We start from the raw sequence: 25,540 nt of genomic DNA on the forward strand, positions 1-25,540 counted from the left end.
GCTCACGGAGGCCACCCCCAGTCCTGCCTATTACTTGTCTGCCCACTGCAAAAACCATCTCTGACCCAGCGGCAGTTAGTAGGGAATGGTGGCCGGGGGGCTGAGGATTTCGGAAAAAAAGAAAATGTACCTTCTGGTCGCAGTCGCCAGCTGCTGCCTCTCCTCCAGCAGAAACCAGGAACCAGGAAGCATTTAGGCTCCCAGACTCCTCTAGCCAATCACGACGCCGCATTACAGCAGCATTATGATTGATCTGAGCACCGTGGGTTCAGTGCTCAGAGAAGGACTGGGCGGTTGGGCATGTTCTCAACCCAGGCTGTGCATTACAGCCGGTGGAGAACATGGCAAGTGCACATGATGGGTTTGGCGGCCTGAGACGGCCGGCCAAACCGTTATACACACTTAAGATGCAACAGCTACCACTCCTCCTCCCTCTGGGTCGCGGGAGCCCAGCTCCGTCCAGCTCTAACCTGGCTGCAACTGCAATGCTAAAAATAAAATGATAACAGTGGCGGCTGGTGACATTTTAAAGTGGTAGGGCGTAAATGTTTTGTATGATGCCCGGAGACGAGCGAGTGTAGCAAGCGAGCCCAGCCACCATATGGTGGAGCTAGGGGAGATTCTACTCAATCCTCCTCCCCCGAGAAAATTTTGAAAAAAGAGCAGGCAAATGGTGCATTTAGGTACATTTGAGGAAGCAAGAGAGCTGATACAGCAAAAATGAAAGTGTAGTTATGACATCAATAAAGAGATTTCATATGAAAATGAAAAGGTAGCTTAAAAAAGCATGCCCCTTTAATTCCAGCCACATGCACATTGTATTTTTCCACTTAAACAAGCATGATTTGCTTTCAAGATGTCTGTGCGTTCCCTTGTGTGAAAAAAATTGGTGCTTCTTTCCCACTTATACAATATAGATGTCCTCCGTCTAATAGAGAGTGGTGGGTGAGAGGAGAGAGAATAGAGAGACAGGAAAGGGGAGCTGGTAGACAGAGAGCTTGAAAGGTAGAGGGCTGTGGGTGAGAGGGGAAAGTGTGAAGACAAGTTAATGGGGAGCTGGGTGGACAGAGAGAAAGGTAGAGTGATTGGTGGGTGAGAGGAGAGAGAGAGAGAGAGAGTGAAGAGAAAGTAAAGGGGAAGCTGGGGCAGAGAGATTGAAAGGTAGAGGGAGTGGTGAGTGAGAGAAGGGAGGAAAGGGAAGGGTGATGTGGTCGAGAAGAGGAGTGAGAGGTAGAGGGAGAGAAATAACGAGGCCCCACACTGAGGAGCTCCGCACTGAAGGTGAGTCGATTTTACCAAATCCTGAGACTGACAGGCTACCCAGATTGCAGAAAGCACCCGGCTTTCACTGCCCCGGAGCTCCTACCTCACCTTTTACCTTAAATTCCAGCCCAATTACACCAGCCCAGGTCCCGCTCTGGACTCTTCTGACCTGCCTAGGGGCCTCTGTAAGACTATAGCGCAGCTTTATTATCAGCACGGACCGTGGGAGACCGTCTGCTACCCGCGGTTTCACAGTACTTTACTTTGTTTTCCGACATATGTTTAAAGGCGCTTCCCGCTTTTTATTTGTGGCCGATTTTTCACCTTTGAGAACGCCCGGGCCATGTATCTCGGCCCCCGCATAAAACCCCTCCAACCCACCTACCACCCTCCCCACACTCACAGCCTGTATTTTAGGGGTTAGTGAGGACGCACATTACAATATGTCCCCTAACATGAAGCGCCCGCCCGCAGCCTGTTTTTGCATAAGATTGAGGGTAGTTAGTATGCACATCAGTCGCGGCCAGCATTATGGGCGGGTAGGGGGGAGGGTGGAAATGGGGTCTTCGCGCCCCGGAGGGGATGAGGGGGGAGGCGGGAGGGGTTTAAGGGAAAAAAAGAGAGAAAATAAAGTAAAACTCACCATCCCAGAGACTCCCGACTCCAGCCGTGCTGATTTTGAATTCCTCTGGGCTCGTCATCAGGAAGGCTGCAGGCAGCCTCCCTCCCCTCCACCTCAGCGTTGTGATTGGTGAGGCCGCACCCCACCCGGGTCATTTTCTCTATGTATGCTGCAGCATACATAGAGAACAGTGAGAGTGGGCTGTGTTGTTCGGAGTGGCTTGTCCACTGTTGTTCATACTGACTGTTTGGGCGGCCTCTCTCCCCTGCCCTCGAGCAGGACTGCCCACCCCCAACCAGGAACTTCTGCTTTCTCGCAGTGCGAGAAGGCAGAAACAAATGGTAGTTATTACCATTTATGTTTATGCCTTCTCGCACTGCGAGAAAGCAGAGAGGCGGTGCACAAACGCCCCTATAGAGGAGCCGCCACTGAATGATAATAATGTTCCATTATTATCATTTTATTTTTCCTTTGCACTGCTGTAAAAAAGGGGGGCAACGCACCTCCGCCTTATTGGAGAAGCCACCACTGCTCTGATCCTCTCCTAATGGCCCACGCATGGCGCGGCCATCCAGCCTAACACCTGCCAAGAAAGAAGAAAGCCAATTAACTGTCTCAAACCAGCACACCCACAATCAGAACCAACAACCAACTGTGTGTGAGAGAAGAAATGATTAATATTAGTTGAACCAGTACTGCAAGTGAATTACACATGTGTCCTTTCACCACTTTCATTCTACTTTGCTTTAAACACAAAAAAAATTCTGTCTTTATTTTTGTGATGTTACATTAATTAAATAAATTCTGTGCAATGCATGGGATGGGAAGTAGAAAGATAGGCCAGCGCGAAGTATGTAGTTAGCCACTATGACAAATGCCTTGAGCCCTGGCAAGATTGTGCCCAGTTGTTAAGCAGTCCTAAATGCGGCTAAGTAAATACCATGTGAGCAGTTATATTAAATTAATGTATTCGCTTTGCTTCGTCATGACTCCTGAATCGCAGCCTGGAGAGAGAAATGTTACTCAAATACGGGGACAAGACAGTTAGTGGAATGCGTCACGGCCCCCTCACCTCACCTTGCAGTCGAGGGCCACTAAGGCCAGGTAATACCTTGTCTTGGAATGGCAATACAAGGAGGAATTTTTAATTTCTCCTAGTTTTTGCTCTTTTCTATGTGTGATGCAGCACACATAAAAAGAGCAAAATCGCCATGAATGATTGTTTATGTCCAGGAAGGTGTCTCTTTTTTTGTGTTAGGGGAAACACAAGGGTGTGCCATATTTTTGCAAATATGGCCCATTCCTGCATTTTAAAAATGTCGGAGCGGGCCGCGCGGACTTGCCAAATTTGGTGTAGCACAACGTTCCAGTTGTCCTTAAATATGCCACCGATTTCCTTCTGCAGAATCTACGTCAACCTCATTAAAGAACAATGGGGTCTCGAAAGCAGAATTCAGGTCTGAGATTAATTAATTCAATGATGATCTACCACCCAGACTGGTTAAAATGAAGAGACCACCCAAGAATGGGCTGCTAGCGAGGGGAAGCCTGGCTGCACAATGGCAGACACTGAAAGCAGGGGTGATCTGGAACAGACATGCCAACCCTCCCGATTCAGGCGTGAGACTACCGATTTCAAGGCTAGTCTCCCGCCTCCCGATTCCTGCAAGCAAAAACCCGATTCCTCGGGGGTTTCAGCTGACAGGGCTTGGTATTGTGTAAAGTGCCAATTCTTCCAGCAATACTCAGTGGCGATGCAGGGGCTCTCGTAGGGGTGAAAAACCAACAAAGCCTCATTAACAAGGGAATGGTCTTTTAAAGACCTGTGAAGTACTGGGGGGTGGGAGACGTCTGTGTGTGTGTGCACAGGAAGCTGTTTCAGCCCCGGCTGTCACACAGGGGGGTGGGGAGGGAGAGGGGAGCATGCACTGCCAGCAACCTGCCAGGCCAGTGCACACCACTTGCATCACCCTCTCTCTGCCTGCCATTGCGCTCCATGCTTCTGAAAGGTAACAAAAAAAACGTGCATTTGCGTTTCAAATGTCCGATACTGCAGCAGCACACTTCCAAGGCCCATACATGTCAGTAACCCGATTCAAGGCCCCATTCTCCCGATTTTTTTTTTTTTAATCTCCCTCTTTGCTCTTCTGAAATGTTGGCATGTATGATCTGGAAGTCCCTCCTTGATATCATTTGAGATTATCTGGGAGATGCACTCATGTCACTCCCAACGTGTTTTCCACTATTATGGACCTCCTGTTTACCCTCCCCCAAAACCGCCCTGCTATCTTTATTTTTTAACATCCATGTACTTTTGTTTTTACTTCCTAATCCACAAACAGCCATTGGCCAAAACTGCTAATAAAAATGAAACCCCGTAAAGAGCTGCTGTAATGTTGTAGGGACACAACGATAAGGGATATCTGAATGCTTGTGCAGATTTCTGTTTCCTTTAGGGAGTTGGGCTGGAGAGCAGAGCAGTTGGGGGCAATAGGCTGCACGTCTGTCCTATGTTGGATGTGAGTGAAGTCTCTGAAAACTCCAAACCAAGCAACATTCCAGTGGCCATTATCTTTTTCTTTTAAAACCATGAACAAACGTATTCTCGACGGCCAGTGGTGCAGGAAACAGTGTGCCATTGGCCGACTAGCAGGAGGTCACGCACTAACCCAAGACATCAATTTACCGTGGCCATTTTGAAGAACGTCCACTTCACGTCCACGCACGGGGTCCAACTTTGCGCAAAACCCAGGGAACAGCAGCCAGCAACCGGGCGTATACATTATTTCATTTTCGATGAAGCGTTCATGAGAAACGCTTCTAATTTATATCGCGTCTTCTGGGCCTAGCCCGCTGCAGGTGCGCATTCCCAGACGAGGCTGTGAGTTACTGCGCAAACTGTGCAATTAGCAGATTATTTGAATAACAAATATAGGGAAGGGGGAAATAATGAAAGAATCTGCGGTAATGAGCAGATGCTGAGGCGGGCACAAGGCCCCCAAGCACCTCGCAGCACGTTAGACCATCAAGATGGTGTTTTCAGTTTTTTTCTTTCGACAAGTGTGGTTGTATCTACTGCGTTCAGCTCAGCACTGATAGCTGCCCCTCATTTTGGCAGTGTTAGCAAGGGCGTGGCTTGGGGGGAGGGCTGGTGTATGGGGTGATACACCCCCACCCCCAATGAATGTATTATTTATCGAAAATGTGGGCACTTGAGGTTTCAGAAAGGCATGGTAAGGTGTCTGCCGGATTTCGCTTGGGATTTTTAAATATTCACTCAGACAAAAAAACACATGCACTCTCTCTGTCTCTCTCCTTTGTTCTGAAAGGCTTAAAACACAGGGGCATATTATCAAGGGATTTATCTCTGCATTTTTGGCTTTAAAAGCCAAGAAAGCGGAGATAACATTATCTCCCTATTACCTAGCTGTCGCTAACACCAGTTAGCGACAGCTAGTAGGAGATAGTGACCATCTTGGGCCCCGCTTTGCATGTCAGAGAAATGTATCACTAATGACATGCAAAGTGGGCGTGCCAAGATGTTAGCGACTGAAAACAGTCGCTAACATCGCTATCTCAGGCGCGGTGCGTCCATTGGGGCGTAGGGGCGAAGCCCCACTAAGCCCCATGGACCCACCACTCGTCACTAGAAGCCAAACACAATTATTTTAAAAAATCGCGCTATCTGCCGGCCGGGAAACCGGGAGACACCCGACCTTCCCGGAGTGCGCAAGGTGGGGGGGGGGGGGAGGATCGGGCTGCTGCAGCTGCGCAAGTGTATTTTTGGGCACAAACATGCCCGCGCATGCGCAGATCGTTTTCTTGTGAATTCCCCCTTAGAGAGAGGACCAGGGGGCGGGCCGCAGCCCCCGGGGTTAGACAGGGCGACTGGGCGAGGAGTCATGGTGTCCCCCCAGCCAATCCTGGCGCAGGATTGGCTGGTCACTACATAGCCCGGTTACATAACCCCTGACGGATAGCACGGCCGACTTTGGTGCTGGGAAACCAGGTTCGAGCCTCTTATCGAACCATAAAAATGTGTACATGACTTACTTTGGTGTTAAATAAATAGATATTTTAAAAAACAAATAAAAATGATGTTCCGACTAAGGTGTGAAATTGGTGTCGAATAAATACATGTTTTTAAAAACAATTAATATTAATCATGTATCATTGGTGCTGGAGTACAAGGTTCGAGACTGGTATTAAACACTGACAAGCTGTGTGCAAGTTATATGGTCATAAAAATACATGAATGATGGATGCAGGATGGGTGGATGCATGAATGGATGCAGGATGAATGATGGGTGGATGAATGGATGGGTGGATGCATGAATGAATGATGGATGCAGGATGGATGCAGGATGGGTGGATGGGTAGATGAATGAATGATGGATGCAGGATGGATGCAGGGTGGGTGGATGGGTGCATGAATGAATGATGAATGATGGATGCAGGATGGGTGGATGGATGGATGGATGATGGATGAATGATGGGTGGATGAATGGATGGGTGGATGCATGAATGAATGATGGATGCAGGATGGGTGGATGAATGAATGATGGATGCAGGATGGATGGGTGGATGGATGGATGGGTGGGTGGATGCATGAATGGATGCAGGAATGGATGCAGGAATGGATGATGGATGGGTGGATGGGTGGGTGGGTGGGTGGATGGATGGATGCATGAATGAATGATGGATGGATGCTGGATGGGTGGATGGATGGATGGATGGATGGATGGATGGATGGGTGGATGAATGAATGATGGATGCAGGATGGATGGGTGGATGGATGGGTGGGTGCATGAATGAATGATGGATGCAGGATGGGTGCAGGGTGGATGGATGGGTGCATGAATGAATGATGGATGCAGGGTGGATGGATGGATGGATGGATGGATGGGTGGATGCATGAATGGATGCAGGAATGGATGCAGGAATGGATGATGGATGGGTGGGTGGATGGATGGATGCATGAATGAATGATGGATGGATGCTGGATGGGTGGATGAATGAATGATGGATGCAGGATGGATGGGTGGATGGATGGATGGGTGCATGAATGAATGATGGATGCAGGATGGGTGGATGGATGGGTGGACACATGAATGGATGCAGGATGGATGATGGATGGATGGGTGGATGGATGGATGCATGAATGAATGATGGATGGATGGATGCAGGATGGATGGGTGGATGGATGGGTGGATGCATGAATGAATGATGGATGCAGGATGGATGGGTGGATGGATGGATGGGTGGATGCATGAATGAATGATGGATGCAGGATGGATGGATGGGTGAATGCATGAATGAATGATGGATGCTGGATGGATGGGTAGATGCATGAATGAATGATGGATGCAGGATGGATGCAGAATTGGTGGATGGGTGGGTGGGTGGATGGATGGGTGGATGCATGAATGATGTATGGATGGATGGATGCAAGGTGGTTCGGGCTCGCTCGCTGCGGTGCAATATGCAAATTAGTTTACGCCCCACCACTTTCAAATGTCACCAGCCGCCCCTGCGCTATCTCCTATTACCAACTTTTGGAGATATTCGCGCTAAGCGCGAATATCTCCAAAATCTAACACCTGCCCTGAGCAGTTCTTAGCCATATTATGCATACGCTCGGTAAAGCATGAATATCGCTGACTTTACAGCGATATTCATGCATTTCGGCCGATTTTTATAGTTTCTGAGATAAACCTTGCTAATAGCAAGGTTTATCTGCGATAAAAATCGTCGAAGCTCGGCGGTAAATTTTCATCGCTAACCAAGCAATAGCGATAATTATCGCTATTCCTTGGTAATATGCCCCATAGTTATTTTACAAAATACTGGGGCATATTCTCAAGGGACTATCGCCGAGTTAGCTGCACTTTATCGCAGTCAAAGTTGCAATAAATTTATCTCCCCATTCACAAGATCGTGCTAAACAGCCCATATCACCAGTTTACCTGTGATACCAGCCGCAAAAAACATCGCCAGATATGACCCTGGCAACTGTTGCTAATGAGATGCAGAGTAGGGGTTCCTGTGCCAAAAGCAGCGACAAAACCACTCCGCAACATTCTCAATGACCAGCCAGATCGGCGATAAGAGCACAAAACATGTGATAAGGCACGTTAGCAGCAGGAAAGTAACACTTGCTCTGACCTGGTGCAAAGTCGGACGACAGCCAGCACCACAAAAGGGAGCCCAGGCCAGAGCCACACCTAAAGGGCAACAAATGAAATGAAAATAAAATATATATAGCGCACTACTATCCTCCGGTGTCTAGGTGCTGTAGCTTTCAAAAAGGGGAAGTGAAAGTACAGATTTAAACACCCAGGACTAGGGCATACAAAAGGGGGACCTGAGGGAACTAATTGTTAAAAAGCCAAGTTTTCAGAGCCTTGTGGAAAGAGAGCAGATTAGAGGTAGTTTTTAGCAAGAATGGCATGGTATTCCTAAGTTTGTCCGTAATAACTGCGAAACTCCCCAAGTGGCCCTCCAAGATGCCATAGAGCACCTGATCATGCGGGCCGGACACCCAAGAGGGCCACAACACCCACCGCCACCACTCCCAAGACCACACTCCCTCCCCCTAGGCCCTACCCCGAGTCCCCCCTTACCTCCCCCGGACCAAGACACTGCACATCAACGGCACGAAAACATGAACAAAAGCACATCCCTGATGTCGCACAATTACAACAATCAACATACATGTGAGTACAAGAAACCTGAGTCATTAATTTATCATTGAAAGTCCAAACAAAATATCACATTCCCACAACACGAACTGCGCTAATGAAAGACCAACGTGCCCATACACACAACCCATACATCCAAGCGTTGTACACACATACGACTCATTGCCCAGAGCTGTGGCATATTGTCCACCGAACTGCCACAGGTCTGAGGATTGCCCGTGCTACGAGACCAACAAACACAATGGCAGGCAATCCCGGGCACATGCACAACCCCTCTCACGTGGAACTGTACCATGCACGAATGCTGCCTCTATTGGGATCACTGTCAATGGCAGTGTTGCGAATCAGTTTCCGTCTGAGTTTCTGTCTTGCCTTCGTCACCTGGTTCCACTTTCGATCATGCCCATTCGAGTGGCCAATGGAGGTCTGCTTATCCAACGCAACAGTAGCTGAATTGGATTATGACTTGACAGTGCGCCACCTGTTGGTCCACGAATAGGAGTGTCACCGGGATACCATGGGATGAACTGATCTTTGGCGTATGTGCTGGCAGTTGTGCATGGGAGATTGCACAACTCCTCATGTGCAGTGACCACATCTAGGTGCTCCCCTATTGGGCTGTGGTGTGGTTTGGTGAAACTGGGTGGACAGAGCACATCTGCCGGGAACTAGTTAATGGATTGGTTCACCCTGGTGTTCCTTGAATCCGACAACGACATACTATTGGAACATATTGACCATGAAGCTGCGCTTGCATTCATGGATGAGTAAGTACGCTCATGCAGCCACATCAGATTGACACCCACAGCACAGGTTCCAACACCTTGTTGCATAGTGGGGAATGCTCACATATCCCACCACAACAGTGGACATGTCTGCCTTCGCCTGGACTCTGAATGCAAGTGTGCAAGGTGATGCAGTTCCATGGTGGGAGCAGCACAGCGTCATGTGGCAACGTTCACAATTCGGACATACTGCTGGTGGTAGAGTACACACATGGCAATGTAGCACTACATGTGACCTTGTCGGACCCTTTCACCTGATCACTGTCAGCAGAGCAGACAGTCAGTGCAGTCCGGTGGTACAGCACTATGCTGATCCCATGGGCTGTGAATTGTGTCCACTGATACGGGGCAATGAGCAGACGCCAAACATCACATGACTCGTCCAGCAAGGCAAGGTGGGCTGAGACCGTTGCCATCTGTGATGATTTTGTGTACATGTTTGCCTCCCCATTTCTTGCACCTCGACATGTTCCCATGCTGCGTGTAAGTGTCTTAAGCATTTCCCCGCATGTTGTAGTCCTTGCCTTGTCCGTACTGACACGCACATGCCAATAAAGTCTACCCAACTTCACTGGTGTCTAACTGATGAGTGTTGATCAGACTGACAAATCGTGTGCCACAATGGGCATCGTCCCTACACAGGAGGGACTGACTGACGCATGTACAATGGGGGTGGGTCCCCTTTGACAGCTCCACCTCTCTGATCCAGACATTGTGTTTGGGATAGTTGCTGGCAGACCTGTGCACTGACATGACTTCAGCAATGTGAGTATGGTGTCCAAACTCTGGCCATGTGGAGCAATGTTATACATCAAAACAGGCTGTGTCCACACGGATGTGTGTGAGCAGGTATGCAAAGTGACGTTCTGTTGTCACACGTGATGGAGGAGCGCACTTCTGGCCTGCTACCGATGTTGTCCTTTCTACACACAGCCCTATTCAAGAAATGGACATGTGCCTACATTGGGGGTTGCAAGATTGTTTTTCAGGTTCAATGAGGCCACAGCTAGTTCACACCTTCACAGTCAACTAATTGGCCATGTGGGTCAGGGTTAAACATGCGCATTGATGTCACTTACTAGGGTGTAACTTCTTGTACAATCAATGTCCCTACATCCATCCATACTTTCATACTTGAGTAAACATAGACATGACACATATGTGTGATTTTGAATGTTTTATTCATATTCTGGTAAATACCGGAGCTGGAGATTTACATGACCATGCCACGCCCACATTACATGGTAGCCCAGTGGTGGGCCAACCAGAGTCCTTTGGGGGTTGGTAAGTGAATTGGAAGAGGGAGAGTGCAGTCCGCAGCAGGATTACTGTGTATTTGGCAACCAGTTAAGATATGGCAATCGATGTCGGGGTCCAGGTGAATGTTTCAGAGTGTTCTAGGGGACAGTGGGAGGTGTTATCCCTGTGCATGATGCATAGGGCTGAACCAGGCAGGGACAGGTAATAGGGCGGAAATGAATGCTACTACCTCCTTCCTCACACAGTAATTACCATCCACATCTTACGCCTCTGATACTTCTTCTGTGTTCGGTGTGTTTGGTGGTGTAACGGCTGCATCGCTACGTGCCACTGGCACATCAGGGTGCTAAGGTGAGAGGGCTGCATCACTGTGTGCCATTGACACATCAGGGTGCGAAGGTGATAGGGCTGCATCACTGTGTGCTACTGACACATCAGGGGTCGGAGATGTGTGTGTCGGAGTTCCTGCAGCAGTTATCTGGGCCAGGCTCAGTGGCAGCAATGGCAAGATGAGGTACTGCAAGGCACGGAAGATCCCAGCTACATCTCACTGGTCTTCAGCTGTGGCAGCCATACTACCTGCCTGCATCTGCTCCATGGTCTCCATTGTCCTGCACATCTCTGCCAACTCTGTGCTGTCCTCGCTGGTGCCTGTCTGATTAGACAGTTCTTGTATCTGAGTAATGGCCCCAGCGATGTCAGCCAAGGATTGTCAAGGAGCATGGTGCGGACAGTGGTTGTCCGTTAGGGACTGTCAGTGGTCCCTGATGGGACTCAGTCACCCACGTATGGCATTGAGTTTGGCTGGCGCTGGAATTCCATGTTATGTTCGGGCAGGTCCTGGGTTACAGCTGTGGTGGTGTGTGCTTTCTGCTGTGTGGTCTGTGCTGGGGGTGAGGTCACCTCGAGGCAGCTGGACTGCCCTGCTCCTGGGGGTGGGGTGGGGTGCGGAGGCTGTCAATTAGCTGTTGGAGGGTGTCTGTGCATATGTGCAGGTTGTCCTCTTCATCATCGCTGATGAGATTTGTGCTCTGCTCTGCAGTAGGTGTTGATTGTCCCTCTGCAATGTAACAGGGAGATGCAGTTTAACAGAGTGTCCCATGTATGTTGTTGCTTTGAATATGTTCACATACAGACTGCATGACAATGTACATTGTGACTGTTTTGGAGGGGCTGGCTATTTGATGGGAGACAGTAGACATTTCGACTACATGACGGATATGAGGTTGTACTCGTACATTTCCATCACACAGTGCCAGGCAATGGCAGATGTGGGTGGCCAGTTACTACGCACAAACAGAACCTGTTGTGTCCTCTGTCCTGTGGTGTAGGTGTTGCACTTTGTACCACATTGCCGTCAGTGTTGATGTGCTGTGATTGCTATGTGTGTGTGCTGCATTGTGGGAGAGTCGCCTCTGCATCTCTGATTTCGCGGACCCTAATCCCTTTGATGCGATGTACCTTTGAAGTATGTGATTTTCGGGGACTGAAATGTTTGCTACTTGGGTCATTTGTGCTCTTGGACCGATTTTGTGTTCTTGTGCATTGTTTGTCTGCTGATGTGTAATGGACGTTCATCTCATCCAGCTCCTCCTGTCGTGCAGAACTCCCACCTCCATTCACCGATGCTGCCTTCCTGTTGGCGGCGAGTTTCTGTTTGGTCTGGCTTTGCACGTCATTCCAAAGCCTCTTCACCTCCTCCATTGTCCTCCTCGACACTCCGACTACATTGAAGTTGTTGACGATGGTCTGCCATATTTCCGTTTGGGTTACTAGTGCCACAATGGAGGTGACGAACAGTTGTTGGTAGTGTTCTGTTACCTCCGTGACGATGATCCAGTCTTCCTGTGGACTGAACTCCGTCTTCCTCTTCCTCTTCTCCTTGCCCTTCCCCGTACACGGAGTTCCTGGCTGGTCCTCGGTGGGGCTTGTGGGGTTCGAGTTGTCCTCTGCACTCGGTCCGGGTGCATCCATGGCACTACGCAGTTTGATTTGGTTTTGCTGTGTTTTTTTTTGTTGCTTTTATAGTGCATTTTCCCGCATGACGTGTGGGAATTGCAGACCTGTCGCTGATTTTTGTATCGCGATTTGGGGCACCGCAACTTTTGGGGCATTCGTGTTTTGCATTTTCTGTGTGTCACGTTGATTTTTACACAGTCATTTGGCGCGTTATCCTGCTACTATCGCATGGTGCCACCGGGTTGGGAATTGGACGTTAAGACGGTGTTATTTTCTCGTGATACACTGCGATATGCAAAGTTGCGTTAAGGTAAATTTGCGCTGGTTATCACACGTTCTTGAGAATATCCCCCACTGTGTCTTAAGTACCCCCTCACAATTTGTACTCCTTTCCCTTGCTATTGGCTCTTAAGCCCCCCTCATGAATAATATGATATGCCAGATTAAATGTCAGAAAATCTGGAGCTCACCCCGCCCCCCTTACTGGTCAAGCTACGCCCCGGTCTGTTAGTGTTTGGGGTATACTGTCCCGGAGGCCATGGTTTCTCACTAGTTGAACCAAGAACCAAATCTAGCAGTAGTCACAATTTTCAGATTGAATTGAGGGAAAGGGGGGCAGCAGTAAGAGGAGCTCTGAGTAGCAACAACATTAGATCAACATTTATTCATCTTTCAGTCTTTACAGCATGAACTTGACCCAAAGGCATTGGAGCGCTTTACTTGAGCAGCAGTTACATTACACAAGGACACATTCATTCTTTGTGGGTATGGGGAGATTAAGTGGCTTACTCATAATCATAGGATGTTGAGGTGAGCCCAAGCTCGAACCTAGTTCCCTGGCTCTAAAGTGGCAGCTCTTGCCATTACATTACATTGTCTCACTTTTAGTGTTTTTCTTTCTTGCATTTTATCGAAGTCTGTTGAGAAAAAGTAAGTGCCAATGCCCAAAAAGGAGTGTCGATTGGTCGCTTCGGCAACCACCAGCACCAATTATGTAAGCACTTTTGACATTTGTGTATAGTCTTCAGGTTTGCATTCGAGTATGGTCAACTCAGTCTTTCATACTGTCGAAGTTGGTAAAAGTGCTACATATTTTGATGGTGTACTAATAATTCCATGTAGAAATATTCTGTGAAAAGTTCTGTAGGTAAAAGGGCTATATAAATAACAGATTATGTTACAGATTAATATTACACTGGTATGCTGACAGGCACTGAACTATGGAAAAGAGCTTCTCCAACACGTGATCATGTTTGGGGAACGGTCATGGGTGTAGCAAGATGGATCTTGAAAAGAGATACATTGTGGTATCATCCCAGAAAGTTTGCAGACGCCCGTTGCCAAGATGTTGCCAGGGCCGCAGCAGAAAACATACGGAAATAAGACTTTTCTGTCTCTGAGCCCAACATCTAAGATAACTTCACGCAACACGCAAGGCCCATCCCATCACTATTGCGTATCTAGAAAGAATTCAACTCTCACCTCTTCAAAGATCATCTCATCCTTCACCATTAGCAACCAAGCAATTTTGGCCGAAAGTTTATGCAATGACCTGAATTCATCAGCCAGTCCACTTTTTACCTTCTTGTACACATTCCCTGTTGTAGACAGTATAGTCTAGTTGCAGCCACCGAGGAGATCCGCAACCAATTAGATGGAGGAGGGAAGGCAACACTGATCTTGCTAGACCTCTCAGCCGCATTCGCCATGTTTAATTATCAAATACTCATCCAGCGAATAGCCGAAATAGGGATCACAGCCTCAAATATACTAAGATCTTTTTTAGAGAATAGAGAACCAACCCTAGTGATGGGAGAACATAAATCACAAAAATACACCCTGCCATGCGGGGTGCCCTAGGGATCTTTGCTATCCCTTACTTTGTTCAATGTCTAGGTTACCCCATTGGCCAAACTTATCCGCTCTCACGGTTTTACTGCTACTTGTTATGCAGAATACACACCAACAGTGGTGTCTCTATCTTTAAAGCTGGATGTTGTGGCAACAAAATTTAACAACTGTATTTTTCACATCATCAGATGGATGCAGGACAATTGTCTAAAGTTGAATACCGACAAAACTGAGGTGGTACTATTCAGTAAGGATACATCTTTCTGGAACACATCATGGTGGCCAGAAGTAGCTGGGCCCTGTCCATTGCCAGTAAAAAGGTAAAAAATATAGGTGTTACTCTAGATGACTAGCTGTCCTTATCAGACCAGGTTAATTGCATTATATCGTCCTGCTTTTATACGTTGAAGATCTTAAGAAAAGTCTTACCGTTATTCCTATGGACCTAAGGAAAACAGGAATTGTTGCTTTGGGATTACCAAAAATCGATTATTGTAACAACCTCTATTTAGGTGCAAACAAGATGACTTTACGCATGCTTCAATCACTACAGAATGCAGCAGCATGACTACTGCTTAAGATTCCCAAATTCAGTCCAGCATCCCAAAGTATTCAAGATCTGGACTGGCTTCTGATGCAAGCAAGGGTCCAATTAAAGTCCTTGTGCATTGTGCACAAAACACTCTATGGGGTCGGACCTGCCTATTTCAGCAATCATATCAGATGGCACACCCCACAACGCAATCTTAGGTCATTGACTGCCTCCCTATTGGTCATTCCTAGGGTAAAGCCCGTAAAATGGGGTGGCAGAAGCTTTTTCCATTTGGCCTCTAAACTTTGGAATACTCTGCGGTTACCAGATCTTCAGGGGGGTAGCACGGAACCAAGCGGGCAGGCCAAACTTCAGAGGACATGTGAAGCACTCACGCAGTACCCACAGCCGACACACCAGGCACACCACAAAAGAGGCACGACACCAGTTTAAGTTGGAAAATTATTAAGTTCTCTATTGACTCCAACCTGCAAGGGTAAACATAACATAGGCCGTAATCACAACAAGGCACTAGCGTGCGCCAGGGTAGTGTATGCCCGGGGATTATTTACAAGGGAATTGGGAACAAGGCTGAAACGGTAGATAAGTCCAAATTGTCCATCTGAAATATAAAAAGATAAGCACTTGGCATGTACCGTCAGCGACATCAATATGAGGGAAGAAAACACTAGGCGTGGGAGCCTATTAAGCATGAAATCAAACATTAGGGGTAAGAACCCAAAATAGCTGTCATTGGCGTCTCCTGCAAAGAGGATAGGGATCACCCAGCATTTACATCAAGCAGGAGCAGCTGTCATAGAAGGCACATCAAGGTTTACTCCACCATCAACCTATGGGAATAAAACATCAGGCATAAACTCATTCAACACCGGGCCTCAAAAGCATTTCAGGAATCAACCGGTACTGGATAACTACTCGGCCCGGGACCTGCATGAAAGCATGAGGGCATCAACATTAGGTATCGGTCTCAATCCTGAGGCGGGACACCTGTAATAAAAACATCAAGGCTTCCTCATTAACATGGAGCCTAACCACGGCCTGGAATAACACGTCAGGCCAGCACGTTGGCAACACCATTAGTATAAAACATCAGGGTGTATACAACAGCCCACCCTCCGCATGGCGATAAACATTATGCATCAACATTATGGTGTGACGTTAGGCATTAAATCATGGGCACGAAAAACATTAGCAACAGGACTGCCCAATCATGGACAGGGGGCGCAGTAACCTGGTACATGTTACCACTGCGACCATTAGGACAACCCTTAGCGAAGGGGCAGTCGGCCTGACCTATGGGCGTCTCCTCAGCAGCATAACGCATGGGGATGCCCACCATTAACAGGGGCCTTAACACTAGGACCTAAGCACACTGGGCGTGAAACCATCTGCCTAAACATTAACCCATTAGGCAAGAGAACGGGGCATTTCATTAAGCCACTTTTAACCCAGTATTCAACAAAAGCACTTCCTTACACCACACTAACCCACGCACCAGGGCCTACACTGGCTGGCGTTTAACTGGACCCCCAGGCAGGGGTTAACTAATGTCTTGGCCCAGCTTAGAGGCCTGGCAGTCCCGCATGTACTTCTCACTGGGAGCCCTCGCCGAGTCCGGGGGCTCTGGTGTACAATGAGGGCCAACGAGCTCAAGTACAATGTCTCCCAGGGGGCCCTGCTCTTCCTTAAGGCAGTGGGGGCCAACAGGGCCCAATCCCAATTTCCCAAAAGAAGGGGAGGGGGCGAGCACCAACCCTGTGCCCCGACTCCAGCCCCCAACCACTACGCAGCTGAGCCCCCACTCACCGGGCTCCTTGTGATGTCCTTCTGGCTCCGGGCTCTCCCCGGCGCTAATGCAGCAAGCGTTTTCCGGTACTTTCAGGCAGAGGGGGCATGCACCGACAATGTGCCTCGAGGCCCCGCCTCCGTTTCCTCCAGACAGCGCGATCCGGGCACAGTGCTTAGAAGCCACAGCGCTTAACTTGACACCACGTAGGGCACAAAGGCAGCCTCTTCCAGCTGCGCAGCGCTAGCAAGCATGCAGCGCTTCTTCTCAGCACAGAACTCCCCAATAACAGTTCTCCGGGGCCCCACAGCGCTTCCAGGCGGCACAGCGCTTTGGGGGCTCAGTCCTCCTGATACAGCGCTTAGAGTACAGCGCTCCCAGATTATAGCGCTTAGCAGGCAATCAGCAGGGCAGTATTGGTCACAGCGCTCTGGGGACACAAGCAGTCTCCTGCAGGCCAGCTCTTTCAAGGGCACAGCAGGCTGGAACAGTCCTGGGCAAGGTTAGCGCTTTGCAGGCACATAGCGCTTCTTCTAGGCACAGCGCTTTAGCACACAGCGCTTCCCCTAGGCACAACACTTCCAAGCGCATAGCGAAAGGGGGGCGGACAGTCCCAGCAGCAAGCCCCAGGTAACTCATCTCACCTCCTGGGGGGTCCAAGGTGCTCCTTCCCTTCCAGGCGCTTCTTGGTGAAGCGCTTGCGTGGCGCAAGGTCCCAGCAGCTTCAGGGACCTAGGAGGGCCCTCCTTCTTCAGGGGCCCGGGGACAGAGCAGTAGGCACTACTGGGCCAGGTCAGCAGGTAGTGGGGGCATCATCAAAGCAGGGTGGTAGGCTTTCACCATCCCCACTGCAGCGTGGCCCTCCTCCTACACAGCAGCCTGAACTCCTGCAGTGGGGCTCCACTAGCCCTGGGGACAGTAGGGGGGTTCGGGATGGGTGCAGGGTCCAGCACACAGGCCCAAGTGGCCGTTATCCCCTGCAGCAGGTCCCCTCACATTCATGTCCCAGCTCTGTCTCTGCTCATCACATCTCTACTGCTCTCCCTATACCAGAAAGGCTGGAAGCTTCTAGAAGGACCCTCCAAATGCTGGGATTTCTGGGTACCAGACAACTAGACCGCTAACCCACCTCAGACAGGCAAACTAGTTCTAACTGGCTCAGGGGGAGGAGTAGAGCACCCTGGGTGCCAGGCTTTCCCTCCAAATGCAGGGGTGGCTGGGTACCTAACAACTAGACTGCTAACCTCCTGCAGTCAGGTGGCACAATGCATAGCCTTGGCAGCCATTTTAAATGCAAAACACAAATGCAGCATTTCACCAGGGTATATGTTTACATTGGGGGAAATTGACAAGTGCTCACACCATTGCATGACATTACATATTAACAAGGTGTCTCACACCACACATGGCCTATACAGGTTTATTACCATGGGGGAGACATTTCAAATTAGGGGGGCAAAAGCGAAAAAGTTCGGGGGAAAGGCCAAGTCCAACATCTGCCCTTTACCCTGAGAAGCCAAACAAACAGACAGTTGTTTAGGAAATTGCCAAAGACATGGTTGTTTGCATCCAAGTCATAGTCCCTGCTTTTTTCCTTTGCTCAAAGATTCAACGACAGCTAGCACTAAGGCGCCTGGCATACACGAGCTTTACATAACCTTCATTTTATAATATAGAATTAATCAGTATAATCTATAAATGTACTGTTCTTACCTAGTTTCTATCTTTTAAGGTTCACATCCCTCATCCTCCTGGACCTATCAGCCGCCTTCGACACTGTCTGCCAAAGCACCCTACCCACACGCCTCCACAACGCAGAATCTGAGACAAGGCTCTGGAATGGACCCCCTCCTTCCTCTCCGGCAGAACCCAGAAAGCCTGTCTCCCCCTTTCCATTCTGAAGCCTCTGTATTCATCTGCGGCATGCCCCAAGGATCATCCCTCAGCCCCACACTGTTCAACATCTACCTGGCCCGCTCGCACACGTCGCCAAACTGCACGACCTCAACATCATCTCCTATGCAGACAACACACAACTGATCCTCTCCCTCACGAAGGACCCCCTCACCGCCAAAACCAACCTCCACAAAGGAATGAAAGCCGCCACCGAATGGATGAGGAACAGCCGTCTGAAACTGAACTCAGACAAGACGGAGGTCCTCATCCTCGGCTCCACCCCCTCAGCCTGGGACGACTCCTGGTGGCCAACCACCCTAGGAGCAGCACCAACCACGCACGCAACTTGGGGTTTGTTGGAAATGGGATCCCCGGCTGGCCAGGGCTTTCGCCAAAGTCAGTCAGAGACCACCACACCCAAGTCAGGGCAAGGGAGTTACACGCCAAGATAACCCCTACTCACCCTCTAGGTAACGTGGCGTGAGCAGCAAGGCTAAACTTGGAGGCGATGTAAGTTAAGTATTTGCGCACGCACCCCAGCAACAACTCCCAGGGCCCACCACAAAGGAAACTCCACACAAGGTTATATAAAAATAGCCTTTGTATTACACCAAAACACATTAGATAAAACACACACTTTACAATGTGCCATAGGCACGGGCAGAATTTACAAGGGATTATTTACAAGACAGGGCCACCTGGACCACTGTCAGGAATCAGAAGTAGCACTTTCAGAAATAGCACTTAGTACATAGAATATAGCACAAAATAGCACACAACCAGTAATCACTGGTAACCAGGATCTCACTAGCACCACCTGTACTAGGGAGAAAACAACCACCTATGTATTACAATACCTGTAGGGGTGTAAGAACAAAACACCTGATGCATTAACATTCAGAGGTGTAACAATAACATTGCGCAAAACTTAGATCAGTCACCACCTGTGACAGTCCCTGTGTCCCAATGTCAGGACCTAAACGGCGCAGTTGCCCACAAAGTGCTGGGCAACTGGTGCAGGGAAAGTTTAGGCAACGTTGGAGCCTCTCTGGCTCAAGAACCACCACTGTGGCACTTTGGGGCCTCTCTGGGCTCCTGGACAAGAAATGGGGCTTCAGAGCCTCTCAGGGCTCTCCAAACGAATATGGGCACCAGAGCCTCTCTCAGGCGTTTCCTTCCAGAACCATTGGGCCCCAGGAGCCTCTCTGGGCTCCTCAACAAATAGCGCCTGGAGCCTCGTGCCGCCAACAAACAAATGCCACCTTGGAACCCTCTCTGGGCTCCAACAACAAAGGTGCAGCCTCGCTGGGCTGTGGGGGCCCCTCACGGGGGACCCTCGAGCACGTGGGGCGCTTCTGGGGTGAGTCCCCCCCTCTGGGGACTCAGGACGACAAATGGCAGCAAGAGCCTCTCTGGCTCGGGTTGGAGTCCCCCTCTTGGGGACTCAAATTGCCCAGAAATGCCCCCTAAGAGCCTCTCTGGCTCTAAACGCAAGGGCACGAGGTCGCGCTGCTGAGGGGGCAGGGGGGGGGGCGGACACCGACAGCGTGTCCCGGCGCCCCTCCCTTCGCTTCTGGCAACACTCACCGGCTCTGGCTGCTGCAGGACGGCTCCTCTCGCGCTGCTCCTCTCTGGGCGGCGCTGCAGGGGCCGCGGGCGGGGCTCCCCCTCACTCGGGAGCCTCGCCGAGATGCTGTAGGCTGCTTCCTGCGTCTCCTGTCCCTCCGCTCCTCCGATGACGCGGCAGGGGGGCTCGACCGCCTGGGCCAATCCCAGCGCGGCCGGGCTATGACGCGGCCGGCTGCTTACTCTGTCTCCCGCCTGGCCTCGTCACGCAGCCATCCGCCTGACTTCTTCCGGGGCTGCCAATGGCAGCGCGGCCCTGGGGGTAGGGAGGCGGGACTTCCGGGTCGCCGCGGGCAGCGCGGCGGCTCGCTTTTAGGCAGGCAGGCGGGCTCCCATGATCCGAGGAGTGGGCTCCCTCGTGATCCACATAAATCACGGGCAAACAAAGCGGCAAGGAGCGGGGTGGCACCCGCGCCGCCAAAGCAAATATAAAGCGAGGTAGGCACTCGCTAGGCACCGCAATTTCGGGCTGATGCCGGGTGGGCACCGGCTGGCTCTCAAAGCGCTAGCAGCACTAGCCTCTAAGAAAAGGCGCTCCCAAGCGCCACCGGGCCAAATGCAACGCTCTCAAGCGCTAGCCAAGGGATTCCAGCGCTCCCCAGCGCTGAAGGGCAGAGAGCAGCGCTCTCAGTGCTGCAGGCACAGCACAAGCTCCAGCAGGGGCTGGAGGCAGGCAGGGGGGCAAGGCTGGGCCAGAGCCAGCACACTGGGTCTCCAGGCAGGGAGACTGTCCAAGTGGCGGTCCTCCTGGCCCCAGCAGCAGCAACAGCCCCCTCTGGCAGGATCCAAAAGCAGAACAAAAACTGTGGGGACACAGCCCCATTTTTATACAGCATTTCCCTTTGTCTGAAGGTGCAGAGTGGGGGCGGAACCAGTCGCAGCTGGTTCTTGAGTACTCTGTTTACCTCAGCCACCCTCTCTATTCACTGGCAGGGCTTGGGTCATTAGACACACCACAGGGGGGCGGAGCCAGCATTGTGTGGGGAAAACCCAGCCCATCCAGGACACAGGTACACTCCTCCCACACATCACTCATGCTAATCTCCCACTCACCACCGGGCAGACCCACCCAGACTTCCTGGAGCCTGGCATGCCAGCCAGCTCCAGCCAATCACACGCCAGCACCCTCACAGCACACGTACAGCGATGTCTAGAAATGATACTTCCCCACTAGACACATACAAGCCGCACATACCGTTGCGCAGCATTCATTCTCACGAGTTCACACATACCAGACTCAAGCCTGTACACCCCACGCATCAGGAACTACCAGGGACACATACATTCCCCATGCATTCCTATGGGCGGGCAGGCCTAGCTCAGCACATGCACTCAGAGTGCGCACGCACTTTCCACTGGGACACAGTGAAAGTGCGCAGAATCCCAAAAATCACCATTGCCAGGTCACCATTTCACGCAAAAAGTCTAGGGGTGAACCTGCCCTAAGGGCCAAAGTCCAACATAACCCCCTTCCAGCCAAAACGCAGGGTAGAACAATCACCACCGTGATGGACTTCCCTGCTTGGGGCGATAGAACACGGACGCGGGCCCGCAACTGCAGGGACACCCTCCTGTTCTACGCCACGGTGAACCCATGGGATTCCTTCTCCAACCACTGTCTGGACCAACTGGGCTACCCCACTGGTACTCCCAAGCTGTCCGCGGCCAGGACCAGGCCCTGGGCCACCCAGGTGCCACTGGTCCATGCCAATTCGCAGAGCGGGGGGTAGTAACCCCTGACACATAGGAGCCATTTTCCACTCTTCCTGTCTGCAAGACAGGACTAGACTGCCACTGGTTCTCCAGCCTAGGGCCTACAACCTCAGGCGGACCAGGAGTCTCGGGGAAGGCTCTCCTCCCCCTACCTCTTCTTCTAGGGTTCCTCCACCTCCGACGAGGGGTACACCTAGAACGCCATTCCAACCCAGGGCTTATCCACTCAGGTTGCACCGGGGTCAGAGGTGGGCTCTCCCACCCTCTGCACCCCCTTTCAGAGGTCTGCCCTCTCCCACCTGGAGACGTTCCTCTGGAAGAAGAACCGGTCAGGACACTGGTTACAGTCGTCCTACCCTTCAGGTCAGGCTGATCCTGAACCTGGCCTTCCAACCTCTGGTCTAAAACCTTCGGTGGAACAATTGCCTGGCACTCCAGGACTTCTGGGGACTCACACACAATCCCCCTGAGGCTGACACATGGCCCATGTGTCGTGTGACTGTCTGTCTGGCGCAGATCTCCCACTCCCTGTCCACCTGACAGTGCGCGAAGATCCCCCAGACCAGAAGTGGTGTCACCATGGTCACTACACGGGAACCTAGCCCAACTGGGTAGTCCCTGACCCACTGGTCCAGCCACTGGGGAACTCCCCCAATCACTCCTCACTCTGGACTCCTGTACCCTCCCTACCGGAGCGGTACTGCCAGACTCTAGAACCACAGGAGCTCTGGTTACAGACGCTCCAGGTCCTCTACTCACTAGGAGATCTTCCTCAAATGGACTAACAGGACAGCCTAGGTCCCCAACCTGGTGTTCCCTCAAGAAACCATCCAAGTCCTGAGGCAGGGCTTCGGGCGTCTGGGGAACCTCGGTCTCCCCCTCACTCCTGCTCCACTGAGCCAGGCAGTGAGCCCCTACACCCTCCTCGCTATCCTGGGACCTAGCTGGGCTACACTGAGCCTCCTCCACCACGCTGGGCTGGAGGATACCTGAACCACTACTTTTGGAGTCACTCACTAGGGATTCTAGAGAACCTCTGGCCCTCTCCCAGCAGTCTGCTTCATCTGCAAGCTCACATGCCTCAGACAATCCACACCCCAACAGGTGTGTGCGCAACCCTGGTGAGCAACAACTGAGCAGATGCTCTTTGACAATCAGACCAAACAATACGTCAAAATCATCTTTTGTGTGAACTTGCACCCAAGCCCACAGTGTATCACAACATTCATCCTCAAAATCTACCCAAGACTGGTGAGGCAGTTTCCTACTGTCCCTGAACTTCAACCTTAACTCCTCCTCTGGGGAAAAAGGTACCAGACTGGGGGAATTGGGACTGGGATTTCCTACACTGAAATCTAAATAGCTGCCACCACTGGACTCAACCCTCCCTGGGGGATCCAGACACTCAACACTGCGCGCAGGGGATAGTCTACCCTCCAGAGCTACTTTGCCTCTGGTGGCGGCCCTCTCAGCCTCCTCTATCCTGTCCTGCGCTAAGACCCTCTCGGTCTCCAGCTGTTGCTTTCTAACGCCCAGCTGTGCCATAGCCTGGGCATGCTCCAACCTGAGCTTCTCTAAAGCCAGCTGGTGCTCCCTTTCTCTCCTCCTATCTTCCAGCTCCTCTGGGGACAGAAAAAGGGATGAGGCGCTGCCTCCTACGCCGGACCCAGCAAGGGACTCCCTACCTATGGGGTCCTCACTATCTGCTGGCGTCCCTGTGCTATCATCTTCTTCCTCCTCCTCAGACTCTTCAGGGCTCCCCTCTGACCCACCACCCTCATGGTGTGAGACCCGGGCCCTCTCCGCACTGTGCTCACGCTCCCAGTCCTCCTTCTGCCATTGGATTAGGTTACCCCTAAGTTGGGACTGGGTGTCTGACTCATTCACTGCAATGTCTCTCTCTTCGCAAAACTCTCTCAGTTCATGCAAAAACAGACCCCAGACATTAAAAGCAGACTCCATCTTGGCAGGATGATCACAGACACGTGCAACACAGGGGACTTAACAATCTGAAGTAAGAGTACACAATTCCAAAACTTCAACAATCTCCTGATCAAAGAGAACTCATACTCATGCGTCCAGGAAAACACACCATTCATCCACACACACCCTCCCCTCGGATCGGTAAGGCAGTTTCTACCACCCCTGACTTCTCAACCTTACCAAAAGCGACACAGGTACCAAACTCTGGAAGCAGGGCGGGGGACAAATGTACTGAACACAATCAAATGACACTCTTCAGGAGAAGAAACAATGGAAATTCAAAAACAATCCCCTAAAATGTGGTCATCTAAAATGCAGAGTTTTGTGGTGCAGCCAGCTGCTACTAAGGTACAAGGCAAACACAAATCCTTATCCTCACCGCTTGCCGCCAATGTTGGAAATGGGATCCCCGGCTGGCCAGGGCTTTCGCCAAAGTCAGTCAGAGACCACCACACCCAAGTCAGGGCAAGGGAGTTACACGCCAAGATAACCCCTACTCACCCTCTAGGTAACGTGGCGTGAGCAGCAAGGCTAAACTTGGAGGCGATGTAAGTTAAGTATTTGCGCACGCACCCCAGCAACAACTCCCAGGGCCCACCACAAAGGAAACTCCACACAAGGTTATATAAAAATAGCCTTTGTATTACACCAAAACACATTAGATAAAACACACACTTTACAATGTGCCATAGGCACGGGCAGAATTTACAAGGGATTATTTACAAGACAGGGCCACCTGGACCACTGTCAGGAATCAGAAGTAGCACTTTCAGAAATAGCACTTAGTACATAGAATATAGCACAAAATAGCACACAACCAGTAATCACTGGTAACCAGGATCTCACTAGCACCACCTGTACTAGGGAGAAAACAACCACCTATGTATTACAATACCTGTAGGGGTGTAAGAACAAAACACCTGATGCATTAACATTCAGAGGTGTAACAATAACATTGCGCAAAACTTAGATCAGTCACCACCTGTGACAGTCCCTGTGTCCCAATGTCAGGACCTAAACGTCGCAGTTGCCCACAAAGTGCTGGGCAACTGGTGCAGGGAAAGTTTGGGCAACGTTGGAGCCTCTCTGGCTCAAGAACCACCACTGTGGCACTTTGGGGCCTCTCTGGGCTCCTGGACAAGAAATGGGGCTTCAGAGCCTCTCAGGGCTCTCCAAACGAATATGGGCACCAGAGCCTCTCTCAGGCGTTTCCTTCCAGAACCATTGGGCCCCAGGAGCCTCTCTGGGCTCCTCAACAAATAGCGCCTGGAGCCTCGTGCCGCCAACAAACAAATGCCACCTTGGAACCCTCTCTGGGCTCCAACAACAAAGGTGCAGCCTCGCTGGGCTGTGGGGGCCCCTCACGGGGGACCCTCGAGCACGTGGGGCGCTTCTGGGGTGAGTCCCCCCCTCTGGGGACTCAGGACGACAAATGGCAGCAAGAGCCTCTCTGGCTCGGGTTGGAGTCCCCCTCTTGGGGACTCAAATTGCCCAGAAATGCCCCCTAAGAGCCTCTCTGGCTCTAAACGCAAGGGCACGAGG

The sequence above is a fragment of the Lissotriton helveticus genome, chromosome 3_1 (assembly GCF_964261635.1).
Source record: "Lissotriton helveticus chromosome 3_1, aLisHel1.1, whole genome shotgun sequence".
Lineage (NCBI taxonomy): Eukaryota > Metazoa > Chordata > Amphibia > Caudata > Salamandridae > Lissotriton > Lissotriton helveticus.